Consider the following 22,544-nt stretch of genomic DNA (forward strand, 5'->3'; position numbering starts at 1 on the left):
AAAGCCCTGTCTTCCCTTTCATGTTTGGCAGATCTTGACCCTGTTTCCCAGCTTCAGCTGGCGCGTCCTTCTCGGCTGGCCTTGTGCTGACTCTGTGTGCTGCTCCTTGGGGCTTTGCTTTCCAACCGGAGCGCCCTGCTTTGGAGTAAAATGAGGGCAGAAGGTGATGTTCAGGAAGGTGTAGGAAACATACAACTCTCCCTGCTCCGTACCTGGATGCAAATATTAATATTCTTAATGTTACCTATTTAAATGCGGCTTTGTTGGCCAAGCACACAACTGCATATGTTTACTTTTATTTTTTTCTTCCCCTTCTTCTTTTCTGATGGGAGAAAAAAAGGTCTATGCATACTCCTCAGAGACACCAACTACTTTTGGCTGACTGATGCTGCTGTACTGCAGCTGGTCTTTTTTCAAGAACTACTGAAGAGCACCTGAACTACCGAAGAACCTGTGCCTGTGAATAATGCCAGTCTCCTTCTCCCTAGGTATGTATATGTATATATATATATATATAAACCCTGGTGCAGTGGATTTCTGAGCAATGAGAACAGATTAATGATTTTAATCTTTTACTCTAACAGAGTTTTTTTACATATTCTTTGAAACTAAGTAGACATAATTACAATTGAAAATTCAGTTTTTGAGTGCTGCCTGTGCATCTCCTATTCCCTCTTCAATAAAGGAAAATAGTGAGGAGGTTGTTTGTAAGCAGCAGTTCAAGGACTGTGTTTTTATAAGGTTTTTACATCTCTTTCATGTCAGAAAAAGCAACATAATTATGATGATACTAATGCAGAGTCTTCAAAAATGTGTATTTTAGTGGTCAATAGAGAGTGTGTAGAGACGAAGAAGAATGATCTGAGCCTTTGCCCTTCTTTTCTTCATTGTGCATTTCGTATTAAATCCAGCACTGGACTCACCTTCAGAAGCTCCTAGGTGCTTTAAATCTGGGATTTAAACATATTTCCAGCAAGGTAAGTAGTTTTTTTTATGTTAGGGAAAGGGATGGATGATGAAAATAGTCTGATTTTCTCCTTTCATTCCAGGTGATGTAGATTAAGCATGACTCCTCTGAAGCTGGGGCAGGACCCGCACGGAGGGATGTGGGTAGACGTAAGATAGCGCTGATTGTCCTCCAGTGGGTTACGTCTCAGCAACCAGTTTGGGTTTTGAGAGAAGAGCTGGGGGGTGCAGGGTTTTAAAAAGGGGAAGAAAGGAGGCAGTTCTGGCTCGGCTGGTAGGGAGCAGGGGGTGCTCAGAGGCAGTGTGCCGGGCACTTTGGCTGACCCACTGTGAAGCTTTCCCTAAACCACGGAGGTTTTGTGTGTTGCTCATGTCCACAGCACAGGAAGCCATACTTGCCAGCTGACCTCCCACGAAGCAGGGAGGATTGACTGTGGCTGATCTGAGCTCTTATGGTCGCTTGCTAGGCCAGAGCTTTTCTTTGCCACTTGGCAGCGAACACTGGAGCTGGTGATGGATGGTCTGGCCCAAAAGCACAGCAAGGACCAGGCTGGATTGCCCAGGCGACTCAGGCTTGCTCCACGGGGATGGGGTTACCCTTCACTGCAATTTCTTTTCTGCCAAGATTGTGCTCTGCAAATTATGAGGTACAAAAAATACGTGGGGGAGTTTTCATTGTATGGCTGATTAAATGAGACAGTGACTGTGTTAAATCCATGGACCCATTTCCCAAGAACAGCAGGAATACAGGACAGCAGGGCTGCGTCCTTGCATGGATGCATCTGCATATTTCTATCAAAGGCAGACATTTGTCATTTTATGCTTGCACTGGTTTTAGCCCTAAAGATCCTGTAAGAAAGTATCTTTTTAGGGTGATTTTTTTTTTTTCTATTGAAAGTTGGACCGCTCCTAAAGATGGTTATGCTTGTGATGCTGGGAAGAATTCAGAGTAATTGTTTACTCTTACCAATTTTGCAGACAAAGCATAAAACAGAGCAGCGACTAGGGGCACAGCTTGGGTCTCCTTGTTCCAGAAAGGCTGTGCCCACTGTTTGCGTACAGCCCTGGGAGGACACGCACAGGTACACAGAAACATGACAGGCCATCAAAATGTTCACCCACTGACCTCCCAGAGCACAGCCCTGCACAGAGCTGGTGAGGCACCCCGAGAGCTCGCTGTGCTTCAGCTGTGTTCTTAAATACAGCTGGTCTTGTCCTAAAGCCAACCAAATTGACAACAGCCGTGTCCATAATATTTTGGTGGGATGTCATCTGGCTGTGGCACACCGTGGTCTGGCCATCCAGGGCTGGGAGCCCAGGCTTGCCTGTAAACTTCATGAGCTTCAGTTGGCTGCCTTTACCTTGGTGCCTGGCATCCAGAGAGGAGGTGGTTGTTGCAGTCAGGTCTTGCATCTTTGTGGAGTATTAAAGAGTCATCACGTGTCTCACTGGGGAAGACCAAGAGAGCTTTGACTCATCTAATCAAGATGCTATCAAACCCAGGATTTCTAACAGAGTGCTCTTTATGCTGGATCATCATCGTCTTGTAAAGGTGCCTTTTTCATCTTTAGTTTCAGAGCAGGAGGTGTCCAGTGACAGGAAGGACCATACTGTGCACTTAAAAAAAAAAAAAAAAAAAAAAAAAAAAAAGGCACATTTCGCGTCTCTGATTTCAGTGCTATGGTTATCACTTGTTGTCAAAGTGGGAGTTTGGAGTCAGAGAGCAGAGAGCAGTGCAGGGAATGATGTGCTGGCCAGCCTGTTTGAACTTCGGTCCTTCTGAACCAAGAAATACTTTATTTTAGGCAGCACGTGGCCTTTTGGTTCTGGCAGGCAGAGGCAGAAGAGAAAGTTGCTATGCAACCAAACAAGCAGCTGCTGAGCTGAGGAGTCCAGGTACTGGGAACGTTTACAAACGGGAATTGTCTTGAAAAATACAAACAGGTGGAATTTCATTGTTTCTTCCAATTTTCATGTTTGTCATCATCTTGCTTCTGAATTTATTTAGCCAGCGTTGGAAAACGGTCGTAGAAATGTTGCCTCAGGTGCAGTCTGGCAGCTTGTTTTGGGGAATATAAAACTATGGGAATTTGGCTTTGGTGGCAGTGACATTCTGTACATGCAGCTGACAAGGGACTTTAATTGTTTTAGTTTAGGCTTGCACTGAATCCAGAAAGCTCCCCCTGTAACCATCGTGCTAGCTCGGTCCTGACTTCCCTCTGGCAGCAGTGCAGGTTCCACGTGAGGTTGGTCCCAAAGCAAGGGGCTTTGTGCTGTGGGGAGGGGCACCCGGCACTTCATTTGTTAAACCAAAACGAGATACAGGGTCAGTGCAGGGACCCTCACCATTAAGATGAATGGCTGAATTTTGCTTATGTTGCCTGCAAAAATAAATGTGGCTATCTTCTCAAAGAGTGAGCAAGCAGAAAACTCTGGTGCTGCTCCTCTGCTCCTTTACAGATCTGATAGGTGTTGCTAACAGGGAGGCCTGCCTATTGTTAGCCATTTATTAAATAAATAAACAAAGAAGCTGTAGTGAAAAACAAGCTCCCTTTTCTTCCCTCAGATATACCCTATGAACTAGCAAAGGTTGCTAACAGCCTCTTTAGTGGAGTTACAACTGAATTACAGCAGGACATAAAACACAAGCTCTGGCTACCGCTTGTGCCATTTAACTACTTAATAAATTCCAAGGGAAGTGGGCATTCAGGGCTGTAAAGAAGTCCTTTATGACCATCCCATCCCATACAGGCTGTAGACACTGCTTAGACATGGACTTAGAAGTAATGTTTTGGAATAATCACTTCTCCCTCTGTGCCACAACGTAATTCATGGAGTGAGTGGGTGGGTGGGGGGTGTAGGCAAAGCCCCTCTATGGGCAGATTGATGGTTAAAGAACCAACAAGGAGAGCTGCAGATCCTTCATCAAATTGCAGCCAGGGTGTTTAGGCTGCCTCCTACTGCTCTAATGGATTATATCTAGACAGAAAACTATCATATCAAAGTATAAGTTCAAAGTAACAAAGTGGTAATAATTTTCAGTTCCTGGTGGATAAGCAATAATGAGAGGTTTAATGTATTAAAAATGCAGGAGACAACAAAATAATTACAAAACGGCAAACTGTTGAAGACTTTTAGGAAGAAGGAGAAAGAGAAAAATGTTTTTCAGGCAGTGCTGTTTACACGGAAAACACATACCACCAGCCCATCTTTGAACAGCTGCATTAGGGAAATTATACCCAGGCATGTCCATTTGGTGTGTTTCCTTGTTCTGCCTGATGTTCCTTAAGTTGTGTTCCAGCAAGAGGCCTTTTTTTTTTTTTTTTTTAATACTAAAGCTCATTTCCCTGGTCGCAGGAAATAAGAGTCAAATTTGTCTGTTGATGGTTTGGGGTATTTAGAGTACATACAATGAATGGGTAATGGTGCAGGCACCCAGGAAGCCTTTCAGCCCAAAAGGCTGTTTAAAAATACCTGTTTAAAGATGTTAAATCAACCTAAAGGAGCTGAATGGGAAAAATCACAGAGGTTCCTGCCTGCTCAGCTGCCTCGAGCTGGGAACTGGTGAGTGATGGCAGGGGACAGTGGGGCATGGCTGGGTTTGCTGGTCGGTGGTGTGTGCCATGCAGTAGCCCACAAACTGTTCCTAAAAGGGGATGAGCAACACGATTGTGTCCGCAAGGCAAGAGTGTATTGGGTGGGAGATGTATTGCTGGTGAACTTTTTTTATGACTGAATGTATAAGAAAATTGCATCTTACAGGATACTATGCGGCAGGCATCTGCAAAATTAAGCCAACCCTGATGCTGGAGGGGGAAGATGGAGGCTGTGCTCAGGTCCTAGGTCCGCCTGCCAGAGCGGGCTGTGCTGGCTGCAGTGCAGACTGAGGCAGGTAAGGGAGGTTTGGAAAGGGGGCGGAAGGTGGACTTGGGCTCTGCTTGGCAGGGTTGTGCCTGTAGTGAGGAGAAGGCACCACGAACCGCCGGAGCGGCTGAGTTTTTAATCTGGACAGAAATGCAACAGTTGAGGAACAGCAGAAAGGCAGTTAGGAGTTGAGTTGTGCTGTAGGAGTGAAGGAGGAACCTTATGGTGGGTGACAGCTCGAGAACAACAAACTGCTCCCTGGGGAGAAGAAAGCACTATTTCACATGTCTGTGAAGCCATCATTTGTCTCCTGGTGAGTGCAGACGTGAAGGCTGATCAGCGGAGACTCTGGCCTTTTTCCAAACACTGAAAATAACAATCCTTGTTCCAAAGAGCTTACAGTCAAAACCAAAAGGAGACAAAGACTAGTTCAAAAGAAAGAAGGACAAGAGAAATTTAAGAGTGTCATTAATTGCAAGTAGTGATTTGCCCGACCTTGGCACTGCTCCCGGGAAGTAACACCAGGCTCAAGAACGCAACATGATGACGCACAGCTTGAAAATATTGTGTCAAGCACCACCTGGTTCCTATTAGCTGAATGCCTCGCTGACATTGCTCATTCTATCTTCACTCGACTGAAAACTCATGGATTCATTGATGGATGGAGCTTCATGGAACTGCTTGGCAAACCTTACCAGTTTTAAAATGTTTAATAAATTACCAGTTAAAGGTGGGAGAAAAAAACACCACTCAAAACAGTTTGCAAAAATATGGGCTTTTCCCCCCAGTATCTTGTAAATTAAGTATTTGAAACTGAATGACAAATATTTTCTCTTTTTTTTTCTCCATCTGCCTTTGATATATTTATGGAAACTACTTCGATAGGTATACCCAAATACTGACAATGCTCTTTGTCTCTTCCTTAAGGATGTTGGTATTGCCTGTGAAGATGTGATTTCTATGAAACCTGTAAGTGAATCCCACCAATTTTGTTTTTGAATGAGAGCTTCACAGGGGTGCCCTCTCAACACCCAGCTGATACAATGAAGCCTTAAATATCTGTAATGGTTTTTGGGAGGAGTAGGCATTGAATATCTTTTCATACCTCTAAAACAAATATAGAGAAATATTTTAACTGCTGACATCCCTCTTAGTCTCCTGCAGACTAGCTGACCCATCTGTTTTGCTTGCTGTTGCTGCAAAACTGGATTTTAACTCATGGATGAGAAGCTTTGAGGTGACCATAGTCAAGACGCCCAAGTGGAAGACTTCACCTCAGATTTATGAGCCTTTTTGTCGCCTTTTACAAGCAGTGTTAATTTCTTAATTAATATTGGAGTGATGCTTGCTCTTATTTCCTTTCCCTATTGGGAGAGGGTTTGGACTTCTATAATATCATGTGTGCATGTGGTGGGTGGGTGCTCATGTTGATGCACATGTTGATATTTATGTCTATATATCTGCCTGACTTTCACAGACTGCTATGACTGCTGCATACTTTTGGTTGAGAAAACAGGGCTAAAATGCAGCTTGAACAGAAAGGGGAAGCTGGAGAGCCTGGTGGTAATAATTGGCATCTCTTGAGAGTGATTCCATGTTCCTGGGCTGACCCTCGAGGAGACAATTTCTACTGTTAATGGCACAAGTTTTGCTAGAAATCCTCTGGTTCAAGCTTGTCTCCTCCTGTTGTACAAATGAACTTTGATAATGAAGCAGTTGTAATTTTTAAGATTAATGCATCTAACAAACTTCTGCTCATTCAAATTTGTACGGAACAGCTTCTCCATGTAACAAGAGAATAAGAGGAACGTGGTTCATCAAGTATCTTTTCCCCACCCTATTTCCTGATTATATAAATAAATCTTGCCAAGTTACTTTTTTGAGAGAAAATACAATACTCTCTGGCTCTCAATGAACAATTGTGAAATCAACTGTTTCCTCTGTTCTTTAAAAGTATCATTTGTATCCAATTATTCAAATCAGAAATATGAGGAAGACCACACAGCTCATTCTGAGACCTGAAGAGATCTTGCTGTGACTTCAAAACCCCAGCAAACCCAGCAAAATCAAACCAGTGCTAAATAATGCCAGCTGAATGGAAAGGGAGGGTTCTTCTGAAAGTCTGCACTTCCACGGGAATTGCTGTTTCTTAGTCATCTAAGATCCTGTATTGGTGGGTGAAAAAAAAAAAAATGGAGAAAATGTCTAGAATAAGAATAAATGTCTTATGAATGTTCATTCATAAGAAAAGAAACAAATCATCAGGAGCTTTGCCAAGATATAACTTAGACAAGCAATTAAACAGGGAAAGCATTCCTGCCTTAATCTTGCTGTGTGTTTATTTGTTGGTCTTAAGCTACAACTAGAACTTGTAGATTTATGTACTGTATATAAAACAAAAAATCTCTGCTAGAACGCTTCTATTTGCATAAAAAGTAATGTTTGGCAGAGGTGATTCTGCACTGGAAGATCTGACTTTCAAATATTCTCAAAAATCAAAGCAACTCCTTGATAAACCAGTTTAACTGTTCTGAGCACTGAAGAAAAGCATCTACAGGTGACACAAACTGGAGCCCTAACATGAACATCTGCAGCTGAAGTCCTATTTCTGTTGACAACTGGAATCCCTTGAGGCAGGCCAAGCATGGCAATGGTAGCAAGACTATAGAGAAATATAAATACCTTAAAACCAAGCCAACGTTTCCCTCCTCCTGCTCTTAGGAGACCCTTCCCTCTAAATTAGTGTTTCTCCTTTAGGTTCAAAACTCTCCATTACCTGTAGAATTTCTTCTGAACCAGCTCCTACCCCATTTTTTTTACATTTTATAAGCTTGATTCACCTTTTGCTGCTGAAACTCTGTTGTTCTCCAAGGGAGATACTGACGAAGCCTGGGTTGGGAAGATTTTATTCAGTTCATAAAATTTACTGACTTTTCAGAGGTGAGGGTAGTTCAATCTGCTGGAGAAGCCAGAACGTGCCCATGAAAGAAAAGGCTGGGTGGCGATGGGGAGGGGCATTGCTGATGCCTCTGCGCAGCAATCCTGGGGTCAGTGCTGGGAGGTTTCCCTGGAACTGGTTTCTGTGTTGGTGGAGGCGGGGGGTGGGGGGGGTGGAAGGGCAAGGGCTTTTCACAGTGTGAGACAGCAATGCGCTGTTGTAGATGGCTTTTGTTTCAGTTCTGTGTGCCACAGACTACCACTAAGCCAAAGGTGGTACTGCTGCTGGTAGAGAGGCAGCTTCTCTGGTCTCAGTAGCCCTAACTATAGGCCATTAAGAAAGGGAAAGAGAAATGTTGGCCATTACGCTGAATGCCTCTGATGCCTCTGCTTGCTCCAAAACCATGGGCTTAAGTTAGAGTTTAGCAGAGATGTGGACCGAAGGAAATCTGGGCTGGTAAATGACCTTCTACTTCCAAACTTCTATGTTTTCGTGTGAAAACAGCAAAAAAACCCCCAAACCAGTAAATATGGGATCACACAAAGCTCTGTTTCTAAAGGCACTTTTCAGTAGAACCTAATTTTAAAGGCAACGCTAGCCCTGGAAATAACTTATTACACTTATTTATAAGATGCTCATGAATAATTTACGCTACATTAACTTGTAAATGTGATAGCTTTTGAAATCATTAAGCTCCAGTAGCTTACTTTGTAAATCCATTGGCTGGGTCTCATTATTAAAAGCTAATTAGCTCGTTCAACTGGAACATATTTTGTAAAATAGCTATGCTAGTATTCTCCTTTATATTACAACAGATTATGTTAATTCTAAAAATATTCCAGCAATGGCATAATGGAAATATTTAATAATAAGGATATAAAATTCTATGCAAACAGATAATTTCATTACATCTTTAACAAGCTTTCCAAAACATGGTGAGTGAGGTATCAAGATTAAGGTTGTTTTTATGAACATATGATAGTAGAAATATCTGATATAAACATTATTTATTTAAATATTAAAGATTATAGTTTATACATGGGAGGGATATTTTCAGAGTGTTAATTTGGATGTGTGAGAAGCTTGGGTCTTCCCTTAAAGAACTATATTCCTAAAGTTAAGTTTCTAAGCCATGGTTGGCTCTAGAAAGGATGCAGACCACAAGTGAGAGTGTGAGCAGTGTGCCCATGACAGCAGGGGCAAGGAATGATGTGTGAGGCTGCTCTTGCCCCCACTCACAGGGAAATGCTGTGGCCATCAGTCAGTTGTAAAGTCTTTTTTTCAGTGAAAAGTGTTTTTTTTTTATTTGCTATTCAATTTCCATATTGAGAACACACTTCGTTTTTCTTCTGCCCTGTTCTTCCTATAGGTATTACACCCGCCACCGTGAAAAGAAGGAAGAGGAGGAAAGGAAAAATAGGGTCCCACCAAGCACATTGTACCTCCAGTGCTGGACCAGGAGTTGCACCTAGCAGAGCTCCACAGCAAGTGCCAAACACCCCACTGAGCCCCCAAGCACCTGCTTGGGCTGTACCGCCTGGGAGTTTATCTTTGCATGAACAACTTGTTCCCCAGACATCCCATCCCACCTTTCTTTATCAAAATAATCACAGCTTATCCATCCGGCAGACTATCAGAGGAGCTGTTCTGTAGCATATTTTTATTTTGGTATAAAGTAACATGTCATTTAGATTCATTTGTGCTAAGGCCCTGGCTTTGGGAGAAGAGGATCTGTAGGAAAACCAGTAGCCACTGGGTATAAAAAAAAAAATTAAAAATCCAGCTGCTTTGATAGTAATCATCTGTGTTGTATTTGAAAAGTATTTGCTATGCAAAATATCCAAACATTCTTCTTTTTCCAAATATTTGGGGTTTATGTTTGTCTCTCCTTCAAATTTAAACGTTTTCAGACTTCAATGCATTTAAATCCTTACCACCAGCTTTTAAAGGGATTAGGATAAATGGCTTTTATGCTGCAGTCACAATACTATTGCTTTCAAATACATCTTGGATTTCCTGTTCAGAAGAGAAAAAAAAAAAGGAGGAATTTAAATAATTCACAGCAAATCTACGTCTGCTTCTGGACTGATGAATGTTTCCCTTTAGGAAAGGCAGTTCTCTTATTAATATAACATCTGGCTTTCATCTTGAATAAACAACTCAACAACTCAAAAGCAGGAGAAAAAGAATAGAAAAAATGTGATTTTTTTCCAGCATATCAAGCAGCCAAAAGACCTAATTAACAGAAATAATATCTGACAAGCAATGCTGCTCGAGAAACTGCTATAAATTAATGTTCTGGGACAAGGCGTTTCAGAGGGACCGCTTGGTCACCAGAAAAGTCATGAGGAGTGGGATGGCGAGGAAAACAGCAAACAGTGTGGATTTATGATTCTGCATGTCGTAACGGCCGTTATCAGTGGGCCCTTCAGGGGGCCTTCACTGTATTAAATGCCGCAAGAAATCTGTGTAGTCTCACTAACGGCTTTGTATCGTAGCAGCACGCGATCTGGCAGCGTGAGCCACCCTTTGCTGCCCTTCCCTCTTGTCAGGCAACATACCTCGCTCCTGCAGGACCCACCTCGAGGTGCTCATGCCTTTTAACTGCAGAGTCTAAGAACTAGTCTTAGCGTCTAGAGAAAGGATAAAGAAGGTATGTAGTCACTTTAGACTTTTATCATTAAAAAAATGAAAAAAAAGCCAACCCCCCCCAAAAAACCACCCCAAAAAATCCTCCAGAAAACCAGCAATGAGGGCAGACATTTGACAGATGTCCCAGAGATGTTTTGTTTCCATGGCTGCAGAGCGGGACCGTGGATGTATGCACACGCTCCTGATGGAGGTACAAGCCCAAATCAGCATCTGCCAGCAAGGAAGGTCTCTCTGGATTGAACCCAGTTCATATTTCTTTCCCTCTCCTTTCCTGGTGGGAGTGCACTGATTTGCCCTTGTCCATCAATGAGCAGACGAGCCTGGTGAGGGGGATGCAGTTGGTTATTTATGTGCTGACAGCTGTCCGTTGTTATTCCTGCAGGATGCAGGTGGTCTGGGGACGCCATGCATGGGGCAGGCACTGCCGCTCTGCTGGGACTCTGGCATGGCTGCAGTGTCGGGGTGATACCACAGGGACCTTTGCAGGTGCTGGGAGGTTCCTGAGCAGAGTTTGTTGCAACTTAGAAAATCGTTGTGTTCACTGCAACTGTTAACTGGAAGCTGAGCCCAGCCTGCAAAGTTGTGTTTGGTAGGAGGGCAGTTGGCTATAAATGCTTTTTTATTTCTGTTCTGTTTGAGCTTCTGTGTAGCGTTTTGATCTGAAAGCTCTCATTTAGCTTTAATTTAGAAGTTTTAAATTTAATTTTATGACTGAGAGGTAGCTAACCTTATGTTTATTTTTTACTAAGACTTAATCTTTTGTTCTTTCCTTGTTTGTTTGTTTTGTTCCTTGTTTGTTTGTTTCTGCCCTTCTTGTCTTGTTTGTAAAATGCACTGTAAGGGCAAAGTCCTGGGAAATGCACCTAAGAGCTGTGTCTGCCTCAGGGACTTGTATCTTCTCCCTTTATGAGACCTGCTCCTGTCAGCCTCAAAACTCTGTGGCTTCACAGCATGCCCCCATAAAGTGAAATTCAATTCCCCCTTTTCCCTTTTCTGTAGAAGGGAAAACCAATGCATAGACCAGGTAAATTACCTGCCCAAGGTCAGGGCATGGCTGAGGGAGCAGCAGCCCACTGATGAAACCATCTCTATCCCATTCTGAGAAGCCTGAAAGTGGCTCTTGGTCAGAAGCACTAGCACGGGATATTTGTAGCAATGGAAAAAATATATTTTTCCCCCTTCCCATGTTATCTTTTTTTCCCCCTCCCTTCACCTTTCTGCAGCAAACCTCCATATAATTCTTGGTGGTAAATTTTGTGGTCAAGAGATGACTAGTGGGTGAGCGTGAATTAGCAAATGTTTATGGTGAGCAGGTAAAATGTTACAGCTGCAAAACCACAGGGACCAAGTCTGGCCCGAGCCAGCCACACTCAGTTCCCACTCACCCCAGTTACCATTTTCCAGCAGTTTCTGAGGTGGATTAGACCAGGAGGGTACAGTCAAATTCTCACATGATGGCCTGTTTCCATTAACTGAAAGACCTTACATGTCAAGACCTTATGTTTCAAGAAGCTGTTAGCTATTGGCTTGACTTTTGCTTGACAGGTACAATATTGCCAATGAAAAGAGAGGAGTCGCGCTTTCCCTCCAGAGAAAGATTTCTGTTGTGGGTTAGACTTCTTTTTCCTGCTGAGAAAAATCAGTATTTTAATTCTTTTATGTCTCTTCTGTTCCTAAACACATAAACACTGGTTGCCCAGAAAAATGGTATCAGAATGAACGAAGACGTTTTAGTCATCCTTGCCCACATGATGGAGGTAGTTGATTTTTCAGTATTCTTATTCCCCCAGCACCTGACTGCTGGTGGTTTTACCCCTGGCCCCTGACAACCAGTCAAGTCACTCATTTACATTTTCACAAGCACTTTTCTTCCCCGTCAGCTCTTAAAGGAACTTAGTGGGCTGGCTCTGGCACATCAGTGGATTTTTTCTGATAATTTTCATCTGGTGATATGTTTTAGTGCACTAGATTGCTACAAAGAACTCTTGGCGAAATATCGTATGATAAAAACAGTGATTATTTGAAAACTCTGTAGAGAAGGAAATTAGCTTAACAGAGATCCATGACTCCTTCCAGAGACTATTGCAATTCCCACCGATATCCAGGGGGATGTTATCACCGAAGGGGGAAAATGGTGACACGCTAAATGTTCATTGATACTGAATGCTGTTGAATACTTAGGTGGGACAAAGAAAAGATGGACGATCTCAGTAACTAATTGCAGTTGTAGAGACCTTGTGATTGGAAGGAAAATGCATCCCCAGATTCAAATACAGATACTCTGAGATTATTTTTTTTCATCTTGAAGGGCATAAAAATCAGTACAATGGTTTTAATTGAAACATATGTAAGTTGTTTTGTCCCACTCTTTCTGTGTGTATGCAAGAAATTGCAACCTGGAAATAGCGTCCCTTGATGCCTTTAGGTCTTCGTTCTGATGGGTTCGTCTTAACCTGCTCTTCTCTTTCTAATTACGGCTCTGGACCTGGAGCTGGGAGGATCAGAGCTGGCCCCTGTGGCACCCCTTGCAAGCACTACCTGAAGATCAAATAGCCCAAATGATGATGGTGAAAGCAGCAGCAGGAGATGTGAGGAATTTTTCCCAGTCACAGGACTTTCTCAGCAGCACATATTATTCAATCTTTCCATTTGTAATCATCACAGAGTGAATCTTTCCTTACAAGTAAGAGAAGCGCAGTCCTGCTGACATTGAAGGCACTGGCAAAGGGCTGTAGATATCAGTTGGAAGAAGACCAGGCCTTAATGTGTTTTGCTGCTTAAGTAAAACCTCAGACTGAATTCTTTTCTTCTTGCATATGACCCTCTCAGTAATGTAAAAACATTTATTTGTCAGCATTGTTCTGGACGATAGATCATTTCCCCTTTTGGTGGGGAGAGAAACGGTGTTCATAGTCCACAGAGGTACCATTCATTTTGGAAAAAGGAAGCCTTGATGCATTGTTCTGAGTGGTTTGTGCAATCTTTCCAGATGCTGAGTAATTCCCCAACTGCACTCAGTAGTCACCTCACTCAGGGGCTGCCCTGCCACTGTTTCTAGGTGGTCATTAAAAAACCGCTCAGCATTTCTGTGTAGCTTGTTTAAAACTCATCTGCTGTGAAATAGTGTGGTTGGTTTGTTTTGCATGATGCTCCTCTGTGGGTTTGGGGGCTTTACAGCAAAATATAGACTCAGATATTCTCATGGCATGTTAAAGACTCCCCAGAAGACTCCCCCACCAGCATCCTGGTGTGATGGACTCTAAAAGGAGGTGATGGCAGGTTACCTTCACCAGGTCTCTATAGGCAAACCCCATGTATTGCCCTGACTTCACCACTTTCTGCTAGTGCAACCAACATGACATGGTAGTACAAGTATTGCAGCTCCATCACCAACAAAGTGGAGAACAAAAGTTGCAAACAGTCTGAAAGCTCTAGCACCAGCTGACATTCTCAATAGTGTCAGGTGTGATGGAGGAGGAGGTCCAGCCCTGTGTGCTGCTCTGCCATTGCTCCTTGCCAACGCGTGGTGACTCTATGCTTGCCATTACAGATCAACCCTGAAGGTTTCCAGGTTGTTATGAAATCCAGGCTCAAAGAACTCAAGTCTCCAAGGAAATTGTCTACAGGTATGTTATCTGGTGAAGAATGCCACTGCCCATTATATAATTTAAAGTATAATTAAATTTTCTGTATGTGACCAGATCTGTAGCTCTCCCAAAACTGGTCATCACATGGACTATTAAAAGGAAACCCAACCTGGCATCATTCCTGAAATTAATTATACAAAAGGCTTTGTGATAATATATGTGGGGGTTTTTTTACTGTGTAATGTACTATACCTAAACAAAGAGTGGGAGGTGGGCAAAGAGAAATCTTTGATAGTCTCCTTTGCTGCAGTAGTGGAAACCAGTTTGTACAGCGATTGCCTTGTGCTTGGTTAGTGGTTCTGTCTTCATGTGGAGAAGGGTAACAAAAAACTTTTTTTAAAAGCAGGCTGTAATAGTTTTAATTTCATTGTCAGATTTCTTAGGGCAGGAGGCACTATTGATAGTCTCTTGATCTTTGCAGCAAGTTTCTCTTCAGCCTTCTGGGGAAGGCAAAGAACAGAGGACGGACCAAATTCAAGAGCTGAACATTTTTGAATGAAGATCAGCTGAAGATCCAGCCCCCTGCAGCTGCGGTCAGGGGCAGCGGGACCGCCACCTCCTCAGCTGTTTTCTCCAGCTCTGAAGGTATCCCTTACATAAAATCTCTTGGTCTTGCTTTGCACATGGTTTGGAATATTATGGAATCACTTTCCACTGAACAGGGGCAGATACTTTATCAGCAGTCGTGTCCTCATTGGAACTCATTTTCTTTCAGGTATATTTAAATGGGAGTGAAAATGATAAAGGTGAGACCAATCAATGTGATGAAACAGTTTTCAGTGAACAGGCAGACATTGGACTTTTAGTATTTTTCCTGATCTGCTTAATAACAATCCCTTAATAACAATGGCCTGCTACTATCATTTATTAAAATATGTGATTTAGAGGGAAAGAATAAGAAAACAATATATTTGAGCCTCAAAGGGTTTCAGCAGGGTTCAGTTTGTTTGAATTGTCAAGTATTTATTATTTTCTTTCAGAAGAAAATCCTTACGCTTTGTTGCAGAAGGATATTTTATTAAGTTCAGACAAACTGAACTGGCTTTCAGCAAATAGCATTTGGCTCTTGAATCAAGGGGAAAGAAAATAACAGTATTGTGTCATCATATTACAAAAGCGGTATTATGGCTACAGGTCAAAAATTCTGGTGTCTGTTCATTTGTATTGAATATATTGAATTTGTGACACATTATTTGAGTCCCTGTCAGTGTTTTTCTCAATCAGAATTTCACTCTAGTCCAGAATTAAATGCAACCAGTGTGTGGTCTACCTTCCAAGAGACAAATTACTTCTTACACCCTCCCTATCACCATGCGTGGGTACTGGATGTGCAAGGTGCTCCAGGGGCGCTGAGCACATGGCCAGCCCCACGCCTGCTCCTGGGGACAGTGGTTCATGTGTAGTAAGTGCAGGCAGCTGCCACCTGCTTCCACGTGGGTGAGAGACACAGGAATTACAGACATGTTGTTTTGGGAAAGCCTCTTGCACAGCCTCCCAGGCAGGACTGCTGTTCCCTGTGCTTAGCATTTGCCTCTGCAAACCTAGACATCCAGTTAGCCACACCGGTTAATGACCCAGTTAGCTTTTCCTCGTCACGGCTTTTAGGTTGCTGAATTCCTTGATGTTACCACTGTGTTTCTCACTGAGGCCATTCTGCTGCTGCTAATCTTCCTGACTCATTTAGGTTTGGTGATTGTGGGTGGCCTGGGTGCATGGACGTGGCGGCGCGGCACATGGCAGGAGGGCAGTGGCTGCCGTGTGTATAATAGTGGCTTTTCTGTCAAAGGCTTCTTCCAGGTGAAGGAGAGCGCGGCATGCCCTTGCTTCTTGAAGAATGGTGTCGCTAGCCCACAAAATTCAAGTAACCTGCTCATCTTTGCAAGCCCAAAATTGTTTCTCCTCATGTGGTGGAAAGGTTCTTGTGTCGTGTCTCCTTGCAGGTTTGCTGGCAGAGGTGAGAACATCTGCTTCTGCTTCCCATTCCTAAACAGCATGTGATGAGGCAGCAGTATTTCCACGCGTTTATGCTTATCCCTTCATTAATGACAGAACAATCTCATGGGCAGGGATGAAGCAAGGGGAAGGAGGAGATAACTGAATAATTCTGGTTGGTAATATTCTATTTTCTTTTAGAAATATTAATCATTTCACTAGGAGTTGCAACCGAGTGCAAACATAGTTATTGGATTTATTTTCTTTTTTAAACTGTATTAGCAGAAGCACAGGCGGGGGAATCTCTGTGACAGCTGTGACGAACAGAAAATTAATTAGGATTCTGAATCTCTAGTGCTGGTATCTTAGGGCTCTTTGCTTCTTTGGATTAAATTGCACTAAACTCTTTATTAAACAGAGCAGGCAGCTTGGCACTGGAATCTAGCCCACATCTGCACCTGGATTTTCCTGTTAAAAGTAGATAGAGTAAAAAGAATGTTAAATCCTTTTATCCATGATTCAGGACATACTAGGCAGGAGATAGAAAACATATTTTCTTTTTTAAGATTTATAATTTTGGGTATGTACCTACCCTGGGTTTACAGTGGGGTTTGTTCCTGTTTGTTTTAGAGTCTTTCGTGTGTTTTTTAATGCTTAGAACACATCCTTTTGTACCAATTGCCTGTCTGGGATCCCAGAATGAATGTTTTTCTTGTATTTTTAATGAGGCTGAAGTTAACGTGGGCATGTTTGTTTAACAACAACATACACAACCCTTTTCGTGTGAAGGCGCCTTTGTGTACCACTCTTATCAGCTCTTTCAGCAGGATCAGGGAATAAAGCTGTTAGTTAACTTATGATGTGGAAGAAAAGCATTCTTGTGAAAGAAAGTGTTCTTCAGGTTCCAGAAGGTGTTGGAGGGGCACATCATCCTTTCTGTGTTCAATAGCTAATTTCTTCCTGATAGCAGTTTCAGTTTTTTAAAAGAAACGAAATGGTGTATGAAAACCATCAGCAGCTCTGATTGATGCGCTGTGGTTTCTGTCCCTTCGAGCTTGTTTATGAAAGTCAGACCTTGAGGCTAGCTACTTCGGTCTCAGGATGGAGATTTCAGAGATGGGGTAATGATTTTGAGCTCTGTAACAGATTTCTCCCCTGTAGGTCTCAGTAGCTCATGCTGCTCCTATTTTCCATGTAGGAAAGAGTTTGCCACCGCCTTCTCCCTGTCTCAGTTCCTCACCTGTTGGTAAAGGACAGTGATATTTTGACTTGCACTGCCTGCTTCCACTGCTACCTCATCTGGCAACGTTTCAGGGTAAGAAGTACCCCTCAGTTTGTATTGCGTCTGGTGTGCTGGCTCATGATCTTACCTGGGGTTTTGGGGCACCGCCTTGACACAGATGCATGTCACAGTAACAACTGCGTTATGCATAACTTGGCAGAGCCTGAGCATCCTCCAGGCCTGCCCAGAAGCACCAGGGGGGCTCCCTGTGAGTGAGAATACATGCTTCTTGATGCTGTGTGCACTTCTGAAAAATGTTGTTTCAGTGACAGGAAGACAGTCGGCTTTTATTTTAAAATATTCATATCAAAATAATATTTCTGAGACATATGCTGGAGAAGTGGTTATGTGGTCATTGCTAATATCTGGATGTTAAAGTGTTTGTCTGAGAACTGTCTTCATTCTTCTGCAAAAGTAGCTGGATAACGTCCCACTTTCTCACTGTACAACTATGCATCCTGCCATAAAACAGAAAGGGGAAAGAGCACCGGCAACTTCTGTGCCTGCTGAAGCTTTGCAGCTGCTGTAGGCTGCTCTTCCTCATGTGTTGCCGCAGAGTCAGGACAGCCCGAGAGACACGGGGTGTGAGGAGAGAGAGATAAAACTACTCCCATGGTGTTCAGTAATGTCTCTTTTCTCCCTAGATTAACATCTTCCAAGCATAACCCCTGGGTTTGTATTGCCATGCAGGGCAGCGTCAAGGAGCTCCATGGGGCTGAGCCCATCGAGCGGTCCCCTTAGCAGGAGGCAGGGACAGGACCTCCAGCTGAGCACTACTAAGTATTAAGGGGAATGATACACGGGTTTGCTGGGTTTGCGGAAGGCTGCAGCCCATTTTGTGGATAAAGGTTATGCAGAGGCTTCCAAACCTTATAAAATAATTTCAACCAGTGCAGGGACAGGTATGGGGTGAAAGCCTCCAAAAATATCCACGCAGTCAAGGAGGCTCCTGGAGCTCAGAGGAGGGAGCAGGCAGGGTGCCAGCCCCCGCCTGGCAGCAGCCCCCACCAAGCCACCACGCACATGTGCCAGCGCCCTCTGTGTCCTCTGCAGGACTCTGGGTGACTTTAGACACGGTTCTGCCTTCAGAGAACATCCATGGGTTTGCACCTCACTGATGCGCTCTGCCTTCTCAGGGAGCCGGGCTCTCGTTCCCAGCGCAGTGAAGCGACATGAGGGAAGATGAGCGTTCCCAGCTGCTTCTGGCCTCCTTCGTGCTTTCTCTCCCACTGCTCGTTGCTCTGCCCCGCGGCAGAGGAGCGTGCTGGATCACACCGCTGGGGTGCTGGGAGGTGCATGCTCAGCACCCCTGTCCACACCACGGGGCCTGACCCTGCCTGGCCCCTGCTCTGAGCAGGGGCTGCAGCGGGGGGCTCTGCTCCCGGCCAGCCCTCAGCACGGCATGGAGGCCATGCGTGTGCTGATCACACGTCTGGCACTGGCTGGCAGAGAAGGTGAAGTAACAAAATCGCTTGAATTCGGGGACGCTTTGTCATCTCCCTGAAAATACTTCTCAAAGGTGTAAGTGCCTCCACAAACGCACAGCAGCGAAAAGCCTGCACGAAGGTTTGAACCCCACAGATCTGAACTTCACGATGAATTCAAGCCAAAGCCCCATGCTGCGCATTTAATCAAACAAGGACTTTGTCAAGGAAAGCTTTGATTTTTCCCTCTATAGCTTTTTCTGCATTTTGTTTAAATACACTCTGGCCACAATCTGCCTCTGGTTGCTACAGTGTGACGCAGCCTTTGGAAAGACTTTTGATGTTTTTTGGAAGCATTTCTATATTTCTACTTCTACAATTCAATAAATATTTGAATTTCTGATTCACTTAGGTCTGGCTCTAACCCAACCTGCAAGTCTCTAGGCCTCAGGAATGACATTTAATTTTGAAAGCATCCCAGACTTGGCAAGGTAAGAAAAATGAAGCTCTCATTAAACATCGGAAGGCAACGTGTAGTTTGGTTTGTAGTTGAATATTATTCTTTCTGAACAGCTTCTCAATGAGTGGCTTTGGTCTTGTACAACAAAAGCATTCCTGGTTCTAAGTATAGTAAAGCTTTGCATGAGTAAAGCAAGAAATGTCATTTACAGTGGGCTGGGCGTCCTATACAGAGGAAATGTGCATAATTTACTGAAATAATGTGAATTCCTCAAGGTGGTCAAAGAACTTTACTCACTTTTCACACTCTCAACAGTTCAACAGGGCATGGAAAGAACAGAAAGCCAAAATGAAAATAAAAATCGAAAGGAGAAGGAATGAAAGACAATGGTAAAGGTATGTGTGAAATAAGGCAGGAAAAAACCCACTACATTAATTCTCTTGGAATACCCTTTTAATCCATGTGCCTGGTTTGTTGGGTACCAGCCCCAGAATTACCTGCATTCATCATCAATAGCATGGAATGGCCATGGGAAGTCTTGCTTTTCCTTCATTACTGTACATAAAATAAAGTCTTATGATGCTCATTATCTGATTTGACAGGGTCATTTTTGAACACTTCTCTTTTTTTTTTAAAGATAAAATATAATGCTTGCACATGCTGTAACTAGAACAGTAAGCACACAATTATGCAATTTTGTGTCTTAAAGTCATGCCATTCTGCTCTGAGAAATGTGGCTGCATAGCACAGCCAGCATTAAGTTCTTCTGTGACAGTTTAATGAATAAATGAACTGTCTGTATGGTATCCTAGGAATTTATAGATGATAGTGCTGAAAATAGAGGTAATAACTGAAACCAATGGGCCAAGTCAAGCAACTATAAGCTCTTTATTCTTCCCGAGTGCTTTTTAGGTTTCTATTTTTGTAACAAGCTGTGGGTACACATAAACGATATTCTCTTGATGCAAGCAGACCTGGTGTTAAAAACAGTTTAAATATCTCACAGGTAATTCCTTCCGAAAGATTTCCTGGGCAATGCCTTCTGAGCTCAGACTCCCCCTTGCCACCCGTGTGGCACACTCCCACAAGGATTTTGTCTGTTGCTGGGAGGCAAGGATGAGACTGGGCTGGCTGAAGCCCAGCTCACCAAGGCTCCTTCCCGGTCTGCAGAGTTCATCCTTCTCGTTGCTGATGCTGCATCACACCAGGTTTGTAAATAAAATTTTCTTACGATAAAAGCAAGGTTGTGACAGCTCCCTGAAGGGGTGTAGTGCACATTGAGTGTGCACCCAAAATTAGTCGATGGAGAGTTTTCCTCCAAGAAAAGAAGAGGGCAGACAGTTGAAATATTTTTAGGTGCTTAAACAGAGAGACACCTTGTGGGATTTTTTGAACCCTTTCTGCGAGCTGTTATAAGATGGTCTGAACGCCTTCAGAGATCTGTTGTTTCCCCTGAGCCTCAGATAGCACCTCAGGCATTGCAGGCATCCTGGGGTAGCACCGAGATCCTTCTGTATCCCACTGGGAGGTGGTGGCATCGGCTGGCACTGATCTGTCTCACCTGAAGGTTCCTCCCACCTGCTGAATGAGCAAATCTGCTTTGAACGAAAAGTCTTGATTTGCCAGGTTGGAGAAGTCTGCGGTTTGTTTCATACAGAGATGTTTGTGTCATTATTCAGTATCTCACTGACCACATACACCCAGAAACATGATTTATTTTACGAAGTAGCCAATGCAAATATTATCAAAGAAATGATACTGAAAAGCCTGCAGGCTGGGGGGTCTGTGGGTTTCCACAGGGCCCATATGACACAGAAATCTTGGCCAAAAACTCTGCCAGGGATAGGGAAGCCCACTGCAGAGGTGAGTGACTCTTCCCTGTGTGCTTAAGCCCTGCTTGCTGGCCAGCACTGTTGCTAAATAGGGCTGTGGGGGTGACAGCGGGTGTTTTGCTAGATTGTGATGCAGATCACCATAAGAAACTACAGTGACATCTGACATTACCTTGTGGCACAGATTGCAGTTGGTGTTAGGTCCTGTTTTCCAGTGCCGTTCCAGCTGTGTCCTCATTCACTGCGATCACAATTTGTCCTAACAAGTCCTTTGCTCACTGTGCTTCAGCTCTTGACAGTGAAATGATGTTTCATTAACTCTGCTCCGTTTTCCTGTCTTCTCAGTGACACTGACATACTGTAGAGCTACCTCAAAACTATTTTAACTATATTACTTTAGGTAATCTACACTGCTAATCGTGTTCAGGTACTTTCTATTATTTAAATATATATGGCTTAATTAATGACAGCAGACAATAAATTCTGCTTTGCTGCTGGTACCAAAACAGTCACCTAAGAATTTTGTGCATCCTTCAGCTGCTGATGCACTGCTGAAAAGTACATAAAGAAATCAAACCACTGGAACTCCATCTATTGTCATAAAGCTCAAACTTTCCAATCCATTTCTCATCAATCATTATTAATCATGTGAAATGGCCAATCTTTTGTGAACATTGCACAGAAAATATAGTAAGATACAGCAAATCCCCGACATTTTATTTTCTATCGGAAAGTATTATTTATTGTAAATATTACCAACTTAGGGAGAGCAGATGGGTTTACTCATCTAGCTGCATAATCCTAAAGCCAATAGCCTCCAGTTCCACAGCAGTTTCAAACCCATCCCAGAGAGCGACCTCCTGTAAGTGAGCAGGATTGGTGCAGGGTTGTTTCTTTTTTTCCCACTAGTATCAATAAGGTACCTTCAAATCTGATGGACCAGGAAGAGAGACAGTGAGCCTTTGTATTACAACAGATCAGTGGCACAAGCTCAGGAGTGTTTGTGATGGGTAGGGAATTAAGCAGTCACAACCTGCTAGTGAGCAGGTTGAATGTTATGAGACAAGAATCTGTCACGTCCTCATGGCCAGTATTTCTGGAGTTCAACTAGATGTGTAAATTATATTTCTGCAGCCTAAAATGCCTATTCAAATGGAGTATCTTTTGTTATGTAAATAAAAGAAGTTAAGAACAAAGCAAATATGCAGGCTTTATAAGGTACTTGCATCCCTGGGTAGAACATCTTATTCTTTGGATGCCTCTGCAAAGAAAAAAAAAAGCTTTTAATTGGATTAAAGCCTGAAAGATGACTAGTTCTGTATAGAAGTAGGGGGAAAAAAGATGTTAATTATAACTAACTGTCAGTTACAATTCTTTCCTAAGAATGTGTTGTAGTAGAAACAAGAAACTGGTGCTGGCATTATTAGTAGGATTATTTGTTCTTTGCTGATGGCCATTAACATCGTCAGCAATTTGCATACAGAAGAACACTCGGCCTCCTCTCCTGCAGGGTTTACAACCTGAATTCATCATTAGCAGCACACCTC

This window comes from Falco biarmicus, chromosome 13 (assembly GCF_023638135.1).
Source record: "Falco biarmicus isolate bFalBia1 chromosome 13, bFalBia1.pri, whole genome shotgun sequence".
Taxonomy (NCBI): domain Eukaryota; kingdom Metazoa; phylum Chordata; class Aves; order Falconiformes; family Falconidae; genus Falco; species Falco biarmicus.